The 13,080-nt window shown below is 44.9% G+C and overlaps 1 non-coding gene across 1 annotated transcript; it reads right to left on the minus strand.

Moving 5' to 3' along the window:
- Nucleotides 1-2,862: 2,862 nt before the first annotated feature.
- trnae-cuc lies at nt 2,863-2,934 on the minus strand. Its single transcript has one exon. It is a non-coding gene; the product is annotated as a tRNA-Glu (tRNA).
- Between the last annotated feature and the right edge of the window lie 10,146 nt (nt 2,935-13,080).

Below are 13,080 nucleotides of genomic sequence, written 5' to 3' on the forward strand. Positions count from 1 at the left end.
GGGTTTACGAAATTCATTATTATATTTCTTTAACCTTTGTTTTCCTTGCGTTTGTATGTGTGAGTGTGTTTTTCTGGAGGGGAGTAAGTGAGTGATCGAATGTTACATCTAAAGCAACACAAACACCAGTGAAACCGACAAGTTGATATGAACAGCCTTTATAGCCAGAGGTGGTTTTATAATTATATATTATTATATACAATATATGCAAGATATATATATATAAAAAAGTTACCAACCTTAACATTTTTACAAGGATCCACATCTGTTCCTTTCCTACTTTGTTGTAAAATGTTGATTGAAACAGGTTTTTGGGGGAACTGGAAAGAATTTATTGGGGAGGGGTAGGAGAAGGAGGTGAGACTTCCCTTCAATCAGTGGCTGAGAGTCTAAACCACCGTGAGACAGTTTGTCATTAACCCTGAAGTTAAGTTGCTTTGAGAATGCCAACAACCCACCCACATTACTAACACATCAACCTCTGTTGGTGGCCTAGAATAGTGTTTCTTTTCAATAGGGAGGGGAAAATATTGAGCCAACCAGTCTCTCTGTGATAGCCAATAAAAAATTATAATAATAATCCTTGAATTTGATACCTTATTGAGACATCTCAAAGCACTTTACAGAATATACTGTAAAGTGAATTGCCTGTGTATTTTGTGGGCAAAACACGGCAGCCAATTGCACACAGCAATTTCCCGCAAACAGTCATGGATTGAAGTGACCAATTTGTTATTGTTTTTTTCTTGAGGAATTATTATTGTGGATTGAGTGACCACGTTTTTTTGAGGGATTATTATCCCCGGAAAATCGATCCGCCAATTGACCAACAACTGGATTCCTACTTACTGCCAGGTAAACAGGGGCGTGTGGAGTAAAGAAACTTACCAAAGGTTTTGCTCTGACCGGGAACCGAACCCATGTCCTCTCGATTGCGAGATAGGCATTCTAGCCACTACACTCCAGGACTCATTTTACTAGAGGGAACTCGAATGATGTAGATAATTTAGATCTCAGATCAACATTTCAGGGTACAGATAGGCTGTGTTATGGTAAAGAAAGAACTTGCATTTTTATAGCACTTATGTTCACAAGAAATACCGTAAAATGGATTGATGGTGTATTTAGTGGGCGAAGGTGGCAGCCAGTTTGCACACAGCAGTGTCCCACAAACAGCCAAGGAGTGAGTGACCAATTTTATTTGGGGGATTCTTGGCCAGGACACCGGGAGAGAGAAACTCCCTTTACTTTTTGAATAGTGCCGTGGGAGCTTTAACGTCCACCTGAATAGGCAGACGGGACCTCGGTTTGACGTCTCATTCGATGGTGCCTCCGACAATCCAACAGATGGGCTTGAACCCACAATCTTCTGGCTCATAGGCGAGAGTGCTACTGCTGAGCCAGGTTGACACATTTATCAATTTTGCAACGCTGCCTATTATTGTCAGAAACCGAGAGACTGTTGACAGCAGTTTGCAAAAAATCATGTAAATGAAAAATGTGTAATAATAATAATAATCCTTGCATTTGATATAGCGCTTTTCACATCGGGAGGACGTCTCAAAGCGCTTCACAGAACACACTATAAAGTGAATTGACTGTATATTTGTGGGCGAACGCGGCAGCCAATTGCGCACAGCAATGTCCCACAAACAGTCGTAGATTGAAAATGACCAATTTTTTAAATTATTGTTTTTGTTTTTTTGGAGGGATTATTATTAGGCTCTGTGTGGAGTAAGGAAACTTGCCCAAGGTTTCGCCCTCTGCCTGGAATTGAACTCAGGTCTCTCACTTGCAAAGCGAGTGCTCTAACCACTGAGCTACAGGACTCCACAATTAATTAATTAAGAATAGTGCAAATCTCAGCTCGTATTTCCAACCACAAAAGCTGAAGTGTTTATATAGTGTCCCCATACCAGAGAAGGGCTTTATTGCTTAATGTACCAGAAACAATGAATACTTTTATTCACTTGTAAAGTGAATTGATTGAACGATTTGTAGATGAATTGGTTAGAAAACAAGCGGATGACAAAGCATTTAACACCAAACAATATTTCAATTTGATGCATTCAGAATTTCACAAGGAATTGAATTGTGCTCAGTGTCGTGAAAAAGCCCTTTGATGATGTGACCATTGATCAAGGATTGTTAGTAATTCTTTGCAATTTTCCTGAGTTCAAACCACAAACTTATGCATTGTACCTAACATGTTAAGTCAATGCCCTTTACCTGGGATGGGTAATAATAATATTCATTTGATATAGCCCTTTATCATGTTGTTGAGACGTCTTAGAGTGCTTCACAGAATATATTGTGAAGTAAATTGACTGTATATTTTGTGGGCAAAACTGCACACAACAGTGTCCCACACAGTCGTGCATTGAGTTTTTGGAGGGATTATTATCCTACTTTGTGGGTGGATTTTGTGGGCGAATTGGTCAGAAACTGGAAAATCACTTTGTTTTAAATGTGGAAAATCGTTTTACCTTCCTTGCAAAAAACAAAGTGATCTGCTAATTGGCTAACAACCAGGTTCCCACTTACTGCCAGGTAACCAGAGGCGTGTGGAGTCAGGGACCTTGCCTAAAGTTTCCCCCCACCTTCAATTATTGTGCTGAAACACGAGATGAGAATAATAATAATAATCCTTGCATTTGATACAGCGATTTTCGCGTCTTCTCGACATCTCAAAGCGCTTCACAGAATATACCGTAAAGTGAATTGACTGTATATTTGTGGGTGAAACGCAGCAGCCAATTGCGCACAGCAGTGTCCCAGAAACAGTCATGGATTGAAATGACCAATTTTTTTTCTTGAGGGATTATTATTAGGTGTGTAGAGTAAGGAAACTTGCCCAAGATTTTGCCCTGCTGGGAATCGAACCCAGGTCTCTCGCTTGAGGGGCAAGTGCTCTAACCACTGAGCTACAGGACTCCACAATCCTTATATACACTCAGTGTATATGGCTCAGTGAAAACATCTGGCTTCGGCAATGCTGACCTACATAATACAGTCACTCCACTTTACAGTCAAAGGCTGAGACTGATAGATTTTTAAATAAATAGAGGGATTAGGGGATATGGGGATAGGGCAGGTAATTAGAGTTAGGTCTGAAGATCAGCCATGATCTTATCGAATGGCGGGGCACAGGCTCAAGGGGCCGAATGGCCTACTCCTACTCCTAATTCTTATGTTCTTATGTTCTTATGTATAGTCAATCGCTTTGAGACAATACAATATAAAATTGATCTGATTGGAGTCCTCCTGATGTGAAAAAAACATAAGAGTTTGCTGGCGAAAGAAGACAAGATCTAGTTTGCTTTCCACCATCCTGTCAGTCATTTGACATGTTGCCCTAAAATATACACTGCATTCCAAGATATTATTTTCTAGCAGAAATCTATCTCATTTTTTCTTGAAACAAATGTCATTTTCTGCTTCCACCATCTCCCTAATTTTGCTACTCACTTACTTGAAAAGCCAGGTGCGGGCTGCTGAACGCACCTGCGTCAAATCTGGCCTAACGGTCCACCGACAAATCTGGCTGGACCTCCTCAAAATCTACCGCTCCACTCTAGCCTCGGCCAAATCGTCCTTCTACTCCAGGATAATCCTGGAGGCGAAGAACAACCCCAGGCTACTGTTTTCTACCACATCCCGACTCCTCCGTCCCCCCCGCCACCCCGCGCAGGTCATCTCCTCCAACCTTCACTGCGAGGAGATGCTGGATTTCCTTGAATCCAAAATCAAGGGAATCTGCTCCGCGGTAACTTCCCCTCCAACATCCATCCACCCCCCCACCCCTTCCCTCCCACACTCCAACTGCTACCCATCCTCCCCTACACACTTTCGTACCCGTTTCCCCACCCTCTGTCACCAAACTCATCCTATCCCTGAAACCCACCACCTGCTCCCTTGACCCCATCCCCACTCCACTCCTTATCTCTCAGCTCCACCTCCTGCCCCACATATCACAGACATCGTCAACCTGTCTGTCCCTCTCCTCTGGCTCTGTCCCCATTCCCTTAAAAACTGCCACCATCATTCCCACCTTGAAAAAACCCTCCCTTGATGCGTCGCAGCTATCAAGCTACCGGCCCATCTCCAACCTCCCCTTCCTGTCCAAGGTCCTGGAACGAGTTGTGGCCTCCCAGCTGCGCTCTTTCCTCTCCACCCATTCATTATTCAAACCCCTTCAGTCGGGTTTCCGTGCTGCCCATAGCACAGAAACTGCCCTGGTCAAGGTCACCAATGACATCCTGACCATCTGTGACCAGGGCTCCCTCTGCCTCCTCGTCCTCCTCGACCTATCGGCAGCATTCGATACGGTCGACCACACTATCCTCCTCCACCGCTTGTCCTCCCACCTCAACCTTCAAGGCCCTGTCCTTGAGTGGTTTAGGTCGTACCTCTCCCACCGTCTTCACTTTGTTTCCACGAATGGTTTTTCCTCCACCCCCCGCACTGTCTCGTGCGGTGTCCCTCAGGGCTCTGTCCTCGGTCCCCTCCTCTTCACCCTCTATATGCTCCCCCTGTGGTGACATCATCCGCAGACATGGGGTTAACTTCCACATGTATGCGGATGACACCCAACTCTACCTTTCCTCCTCTACCCTCAACTCCACGACCCCGATGTCCTGACAGCTGTCTGTCCGACATCGAGTCCTGGACGAGAGACAACTTTCTTCAGCTCAACGTGCGTAAAACTGAGGCCCTCCTGATTGGCTCACGTCAGCGCCTCCGCACCTCAGGAGCTGACAGCATCAGCATCCAAGGCCGCACTCTCCACCTCTCAAAGCCATCAGGAACCTCGGGGTTCTGTTCGACCCTGAGCTGTCCTTTCTCCCTCATATCCGCACCACAACTAGCACCGCCTTCCATCACCTCCGGAACATCGTCAGACTACGGCACTACCTCACCCCTCACGCGGCTGAAACTCTGGTCCACATCTTTATCACCTCAAGGCCGGACTATGGGAACTCTCTCCTCGTCGGCCTTCCCGGCCCTCCCTCCACACTGCAGGTCATTCAGAACTCTGCAGCTCATGTACTGTCCCACACCAGACACCGCGACCACATCACTCCCACCCTCGCCCTCGCCCTCGCCCTCACCCTGGCCCTCACTCCCCCCCTCGCCCTCACTCCCACCCTCGCCCTCACCCTCGCCCTCGCTCGCCTCCACTGGCTCCCCATCCCCCAGAGGATCGATTTCAAGATCCTCATCCTCACCTACAAGGCCATTCACGGCCTCGCTCCCTCCTACCTCTCCGACCTACTATCCCCCTACCTGCCCGTACCCTCCGTTCCTCTGGCACCGGTCTGCTCCACATCCCCCGCCCCAACCGCCCTACCATCGGTGGCCGGGCCTTCAGCCTTTCAGCCCCGAGGCTCTGGAACTCTATCCCCCAGTGCCTTCGCCGCCTCCTCCCTTTCCTCCTTCAAGGCCGGTCTCAAGACCTTTCTCTTTGACCTTCAGCCTTCAGCTCCCCTCCTCGCTCCCTCCCTTCCCTCCCCTCACCCTGACCATTTCCCCCCAATGCTCGGGTCCTGACCCAATTGTACAGCGCCTTGGGACGTCCTCCCGACGTGAAAGGCGCTCTATAAATGGAATCTTGTTGTTGTTGTTGTACTGAAATAGTATTACCACAGATTTGTTCTAAAAAGCGCTGCATAAAACTAAAATTGTTGTTGTTTTATACCCTGGAGAGTACTTTTAGACACTCAGTAAGCAGGAACCTGGTGGTTGGTTGATTGGCAGATTGCTTTCCGAGGGTAGTAATCTCTTCAAAAAAAAACTATGTGGTCACTCAGTCCATTGCTGTGTGCAATAGCCTGGATTATTATTATTATCATTATTGTTAAGTTAGGTAACTGAGCTGATGTTTACTGTGATCTTGACTTCACCAATTCCAGGCCATCGCTGGAACCTGTGGAACAAACCTCCTCTGGCAAGGAAGTCTGGCTCATCACAGAGCCTTTTTCTCAATGTGGACCTTCACTGAAGGGTCAGAGACGGAGATGGCTCCTGATCTCTCAAGGATTAATCAACACACCTTTCACATGGGCAGGACAATTACAGACTACATCATCCAGTGACATGTCCATGGTGTCTGGAATAAGTAATGTTTTTTTTAAATAAGAGTGGGGGGTGGTGGGGAAGAGCGAAAATAATGTGCAAATAACACCACCACCTTGTTAATAACTTGTTAATTGTTAATAACACCCCCTCCTTAGCCTCCTTCAAGTCCCGCCTCAAGATCCTCCTCTTCGACCATACCATTGGCCACCCCCCTTCCCCTCCCCGCCCTTCTCCCCCCCTGACCCCAGCTCGGGTCTGAAATGCTGTTCACTGTCCAGTGCCTTGGGACGTCCTCTCGACATGAAAGGCGCTATACAAATGTAATCTTGTTGTTGTTGTGAAACAACAATTTATATAATACCCCTCATGCAGGGTAGCGTCTCAGAGCACTAAATGTATATAAAGAGGATAGTCCGCTCCTGGGAACTGTAACCAGATGTTGCTTGCACCCAGATCCAAACCCTCAATCATAATCAGTTAAACACCTAGACATGAAGCTCCCAATTCCTGTAGTTTTTATAAATCATGATCTGAAATTGACTTAATAATAATCCTTGCATTTGGCACAGATTTTTTCACCTCAAGAGGAAGTGCCAAAGCTCTATACAGGATTTACTGGATAGTGTAGTGACCGGGTATTTGTAAGTCATTGAGGCAGCCCAATTTGAAATGTCCCATAAACAGCAAATGACCCAATTTTATTCGGGGGATTGTTGGTCAGGACACCAGGAGAACTCCTGTCTCTTTTCAAATAGTGCCATGGGATTTTTAACGTCCAACTGAACAGTCACAGATGGGACCTCAGTTTAACATCTCCTCTGTATAATGGGAATTCCAGCAATTCACTGTTTCCCCAAGCAGCTTCAGCCTCCTGTCCTGACGTGGGGCTTGAATCACCAATCTTCTGACTTGGAAGTGAGATGGCTACTAATTGAGTCAGGCTCACACCAATGGTCAATAAAAGATCTGACAATATTTCCATAACCCACAGAATCCGATAAAAAAACATTGTCTTTTTTCCCCCACACAAAAGGGCGTAAAGAGAAACCACCTTCACAAAGCATGTCACGGTTGATAATATTTTATTCAGTAAACAGAAAGATACAAATTTCATTTCATAATTAATATAATACAAAGCAACTTTTTTTTTCCTTTCATTTTAAAATGTTTTCTGATCCAGAGAGTACCTAACTGAGGTTCAGGCCGTTAGGTAACACAGTCAAAGGGCAAAAAAAGAAACGTTTTCATAGAATGATAGAAACTGATAACACAGGAGGCTATTCGACCCATCAAGTCTGCACTGGCTCTCAGAGCAAGGTGTCCATTCAATCTCACTACCCAACCCCCACACCCCTTCACACCTCTATCCTTCATATACCCTTCCCTCTTGAAACACACAAAGGTGTTTACAATCCATGATCCAACAATTCTGAGTGAAAAAAAATTATTTTCGCTCTTGTGACCATATCTATGTCCCTAGTCACTAACTTCCTCTCGTTTCCCCCCCCAACCCTTATTTAAAAAAACTACAGCAATATTAGATTACAATTGTCCTTCAATTAACAAAGAATCAAACTGAACATTCTCAATGTTCTATTTACGCCTAGTAACTCATGCCAACACAGAGGAGGGAGGGCGCAAATAAAACCAAAACAGTTCCGTATTAAATACAACACTCGGGTTTTCTTTTTTTAAAAAATGGGTATTTGCAAAATCCGTACGTAATAAATGGAATACAATATGCATTTATTTTTTTTTTAAAAATTGGGAGGGAAAAAAACAGAAAAAAGTTTTTATATTTTTTTAAAAAAGGCTCTTTAAAAGGCGTATAAAAATAACAGACGTTTCATCTGAAATTTTTAAACAAAAATAAAAAGGACAGGGAAATGATAGATGCAGTTATTGACAATAGATTTTAAACATTTATATGTACATACATAAGAATCGGAAATAACACTCAACGAGTTCAAGATGACAATAGCTGCTGAACGACTGCGAGTGAAACCACACTGAGATTTGAGTGAGACATGTTACTGAGGTTCAGATTCTAGGCTAGGAAACTGGGGAGGGATGGCAGTGTGTTGGATCGCTTGCCTGTCCACTCTAGGAGCTCTTTCCCCAGAAACACATTTTTTGCTTCCCAAGGACCCACTTCACCTGACACAAGTGCCACAACCTCTCAAGCTCCTAGCTATAAGGCTGTTCCCTTTTCCAATCTAAGATGGCACCTAACAGAGGAATAAACAGGAACTTAAGTCTTAAAAAGCAACGGTCCTTAAGCTATGACTCCGAGCCATTTTGGGGCCTGTGGGAATGAAGGCCAGAAATTCCATCCAATCTTAGCCCGTGAGGCTATTTGGTCTTAAACGATAAGGTGGCGTGGAATTGTGGACAGACTGGAAAGTCCAGGTTTGTTTGGGAAGCAGATTCTTTGCACTTTGCGAAAAGAAAAGCAGCAAATCCCAAACCAGATTGAAAAATTTGCTACAAATTAGTATTCTTTAAATTATAATTCTGCGCCAACTTAAATTCTGAGTCAGACTGTGTGTGTGTGTGGCGCGGTGGGGGAGAGGGGAGGGGTGTGTGGCGGAGGCGATAGGGGGAGAGCATTCGATAACCCAGTGGGGTTATCCTTTTCAAGGAGGTCCACGTTGGCCAGGCTCAGCGAAAGCTGCTTCACAATACCTGCATCAGCTCCAACAACGCCATACAAAAATAAAACGAGATTCACAAGATTTTGTTTGACCAAAGTTTCCTTTTGTTATGCACAACAAACGACTAGCAGTTCATGGGACTCCAACTGCCCAAAGTGAGCTCCAGTGCCATTACTTTAGTGGGGACACTGAACTGGGGGGTGGGGGACTCATCTCAGGACGGGAGTGTTGCCCTCTCCGCCCCCACCCTCAGGAACTCTACTTCAAAAGTGACCCACTCTCGATTTCCTCATTAAGAAATCCCATTAGAAATCGGTGCATTTTACACCCTAAATCTTTGGTTAAACAGCAATCACTTGACTATAGCATCCCAATTTTCTTAGGACATATTATGGGATACAGTAAATAGGTAGTCTGGGACATATGTGCATGCGTCCACCACGAAGGTGGAAGGCCAACTAGATGGACCTTGGTCTTTTCTCCGTCTAGCATTTGTTATGTTCTTATGCTTGACGATCCATTTTGCAGGGCCGAGTTTTTGGAAGCTGAGGCCCCAAATTCTCTCTGGTCTCAGTGTTTAGACCATCTTCCTTAAGGTTCCGCACAGCCGAGAATTTGGACCAATTGTAAAATTCAGTCTCGATTTAAAATCCGGTTTCTTGTCAAGAGCAGCTTGCGATTTAAGACTGGATTTAAATGGTCCGGAACACTTAATGCTGAGGGAAAAGGTCATGACGGTAATATCATTAATAATTCTTATGAAGTTTTGGCACTTGGTCAGTAAATGTATTACACCGTCTCTAACCATTCGACCTCACAACATAGGAACATAGGAATTAGGGAACAACCCAAGCGCTTACAAGATACTGGGCGCTGCGTTCAAATTCAGACATGTTCATCATAAAAACAATTCTCTCACAACTCCAAAAGCTAATTCTTTCCTTCTGTCTCTCTGACTGAGTATCCCTGCTCTCAACTTGCAAGATGGGGAAGCATGTGACCAGAGGGGAAAGAGCTCCATAATAATAATAATAAATATAATAATTATTGATAATAAATATTTGGTCACTCAATCCACGGCTGTTTGTGGGACGCTGCTGTCCGCAATTAGCTGCCGTATTTCGCCCACAAAATACACAGTCACTCCACTTCACAGTATATCCTGTGAAGCGCTTTGAGACGTCTCGGAGACATGATAAAAGCCATATCAAATGCAAGGATTATTCTTATATATAGTAAAGGAGGTCACAACTCCGGTATTCCTTATTTCACCCTCCTCTGTCCCACTCCCGGCCTCAACTCCTCCACCTCAGCCTTTCTTTTATCTCTCTTTAGCTCCCACCATAGGACCTACCTCTTTGACCCTGTCCTGGCCACCTTCCCCTCCGCCTTGCAAGAAGCCAACACCACCACTGTGCAGCGCTGTGTAAAAGCAAGTTGTTGTTGAAACAACCACAAATTATACTCGTATAACGCCCGTCACATCGAAAAGACATCCCAGGGCACTGGGACATCCCAGGCCACCGGAGACGTGAGCCCATTTACCCTATAAAATAATAATAATATTGAATAGTGTTACTTCGTTGGTGTTAAGAGCATTATCCTGGGAATAAGCCTGAGGGGACCTCTTCCTGCACCCACAAAGTTGCATTGGAATCCTTGCAGAATCTTGGGGTTCCAGTGCATTTAGGAACTCTGCAATTTTGACCCCAATACACTGCCTCTCTCTCCTCACTCCAACAAACACTGGGAGGATTAGTTTACAGTTTCTTTTAACCGTTCAGATGAGTTGTAAAATTCCAAGCCAATCCGGGTATATTCTAACAGGATTCCTTAGTTTTGTTAAAAGATATCGCAATCTGGGCTGGAAATTTTGGATGAATTTTAGTAACGTTTGTGTTTTTTTGGGGGGGGAGAGGTGGAGAAAGGTGAGATAAGTGACATGATAAAATATCACTGAAAATTAACACCAAAACATGCGCTAAGTTAGCGACTGCTCTACAAGTTCTGAATAGCCTCCTCTGCCTTTGGTACAATAGTTTGCTTGACTGACCCCCCCCCCCAGTGCTTCACTAGCACCTTGGGACATCCTCCCGACCTGAAAGGCGCTTTACAAATGTAATTTTTTTTGCTGTTCACGGAATATACTGCAAAGTGAATTGACTGTATATTTGTGTACCAGAATGACACGCAGTACTTTGTAGTGTTCAAGTTGGTTATTATAACCCTACATTTGATATCCGGCTCTAACACCCAAATGTCTTAAAGAGCTTCACAAGTTATCACTGGCAAGTGTAGTGACTGTATAATAATAATCCTTGCATTTGATATAGCGCTTTTCACGTCTTCGAGATGTCTCAAAACACTTCACAGAATACGCTGTAAAGTGAATTGACTGTTTATTTTGTAGGTGAAGCGCGGCAGCCAATTGCGAACAGCAGTGTCCTACAAACAGTCGTGGATTGAAGTGACCAATTTATTATTGTTTTTTTTTCTTGAGGGATTATTATTAGGCGTGTGGAGTAAGGAAACTTGCCCAAGGTTTTACCCTGCCGGGAATCGAACCCAGGTGTCTCGCTTGCAAGCTGAGTGCTCTAACCACTGAGCTATAGGACTCTACAAGTATGTTTATCGGCCAACCTGGCAGCTGTTTTGTGCACTCCAATGCCACACAAACAGCTATGAGGTAAATGAACCATTTATCTGGGGGACTGTCAGCCAAAACAGAAATTTCTCTCTTTCTTTACTAATAGTGTCATGGGATCTTTAACGTCCACCTGAACAGGCACAGACAGGACCTTGGTTTAACGTCTCATATGAAGGACGGTATCTCTGACAATGCAGCACTCCCTCACCCATTACCACATGGGCCTTGAACAGCTCTCAATAATCTTGGTTAATGCTGAATATGACACATGATAAAGTCACACATTATCAGAAATCCTCACTGGTTGGAGCTGAGCAGGTTAATGGTGACCTGACAAACTAGTGGGTAACCAGTAACAGATCATTTCCACCTGTTAGCAAATCAGGCACAAGGGGGGCCCAATGGAATAAAATCACAAACGGAATTAAAAGGGGAGGTTAGAAAAATGTCTTTACGCAGTGGGAATGTGGGATCACAAACCACTGATGAAGCGGAATCCAGAAATTCTATCTTAAAGGGAATTAGACAGAAGCTCGAAAAGGAGGAATACATAACCATCCTTGTGTTTGGTAATAGCGTCTGATTGTGTCGTCAAGATGTCTCAGAACGACTGTGTGCTTTGTATGTGAACGAGGCAGCTAATTTGCGCACAGCAACATCCCACTAACAGCCATGGAGTGAGTGACCAATTTAATCTGGTGGGGCAAATTGTTGGTAAGGACACCACGAGAAAGAAACTCCCTTCTTGGTTTCGAGTAATGCTATGGGATCTTTGCAGCTGAGTGTCGGCCTAGTCTTCCATTACAGAGTGCAGGGGTGGGGGCGGTGGAACGGGAGGGAGAGTGGGATTAGACTGGATGTTGTCTCCAGCCTGAGAAAGGCCTGTAGCACATCGACTCTCTCTCTCTCTCCCTTTCTAGAGCACATTCGACAGATTGGAATCCCATTGCGGAGTCGGTTGTATTGGGTTTGTTGGTTGTTTGATGGATGGACAGCACACTCACAGACTGGCCTTAAATAGCGACTATTTATGTGCAGAGCCGTGCTGATTGGCAGCTCGGAGTTTCAACTTTCTCCTCGGGAGGAAGGAGTTAGGATGGTCTTTAACTGGAAAAAAAGGAACATCAGACAGCGCTGGCAAGTGGGCCGCGGACGGAAAAATCCCTCCCCCACACTGGACCTCTGTGCACCCTCCGTACTCCACGTACATGTGGACTAGCACACGCCTGAGTCCAATTCCATATGAACTAGCACACGCCAGAGAGACAATTCATGAAATGAGCAGATTGGTGGGTTTGACATTGGGGGGCAGAATTGGGTTAATTTGTGAAGACTCTCCCCAAAGCCCTGACCCTCCCCCCACCCCCCTAAAGCACACCCTTGAGCCGATAATGCTTACAAAGTGACTTTTGAATGCTGTAAGTGGGGGAGGAAGAGACGATCCTATGTGAATAAATACCCAGAGTTTGATAGTGAGGCGCCATGACTGAGCTGAGGTCACGTAACTCAGCTCAGAAACACCAAATATTTTCCATACTGGATATTCATTCAAACAAGACTATTAAGGGGAACAAGAAGAAACACCAGGGGAATGGGGTTAGAGTAGAGAGCTCCAGTGGGAGCGACCACCAGCAATGGGGAGAGATAGCGAGAGCAGGGAATGGGATTAGAGTAGAGACACAATGTCTATAACTGTTTAGT

Source organism: Callorhinchus milii, unplaced genomic scaffold (genome assembly GCF_018977255.1).
Source record: "Callorhinchus milii isolate IMCB2004 unplaced genomic scaffold, IMCB_Cmil_1.0 Scaffold24, whole genome shotgun sequence".
NCBI classification, from domain to species: domain Eukaryota; kingdom Metazoa; phylum Chordata; class Chondrichthyes; order Chimaeriformes; family Callorhinchidae; genus Callorhinchus; species Callorhinchus milii.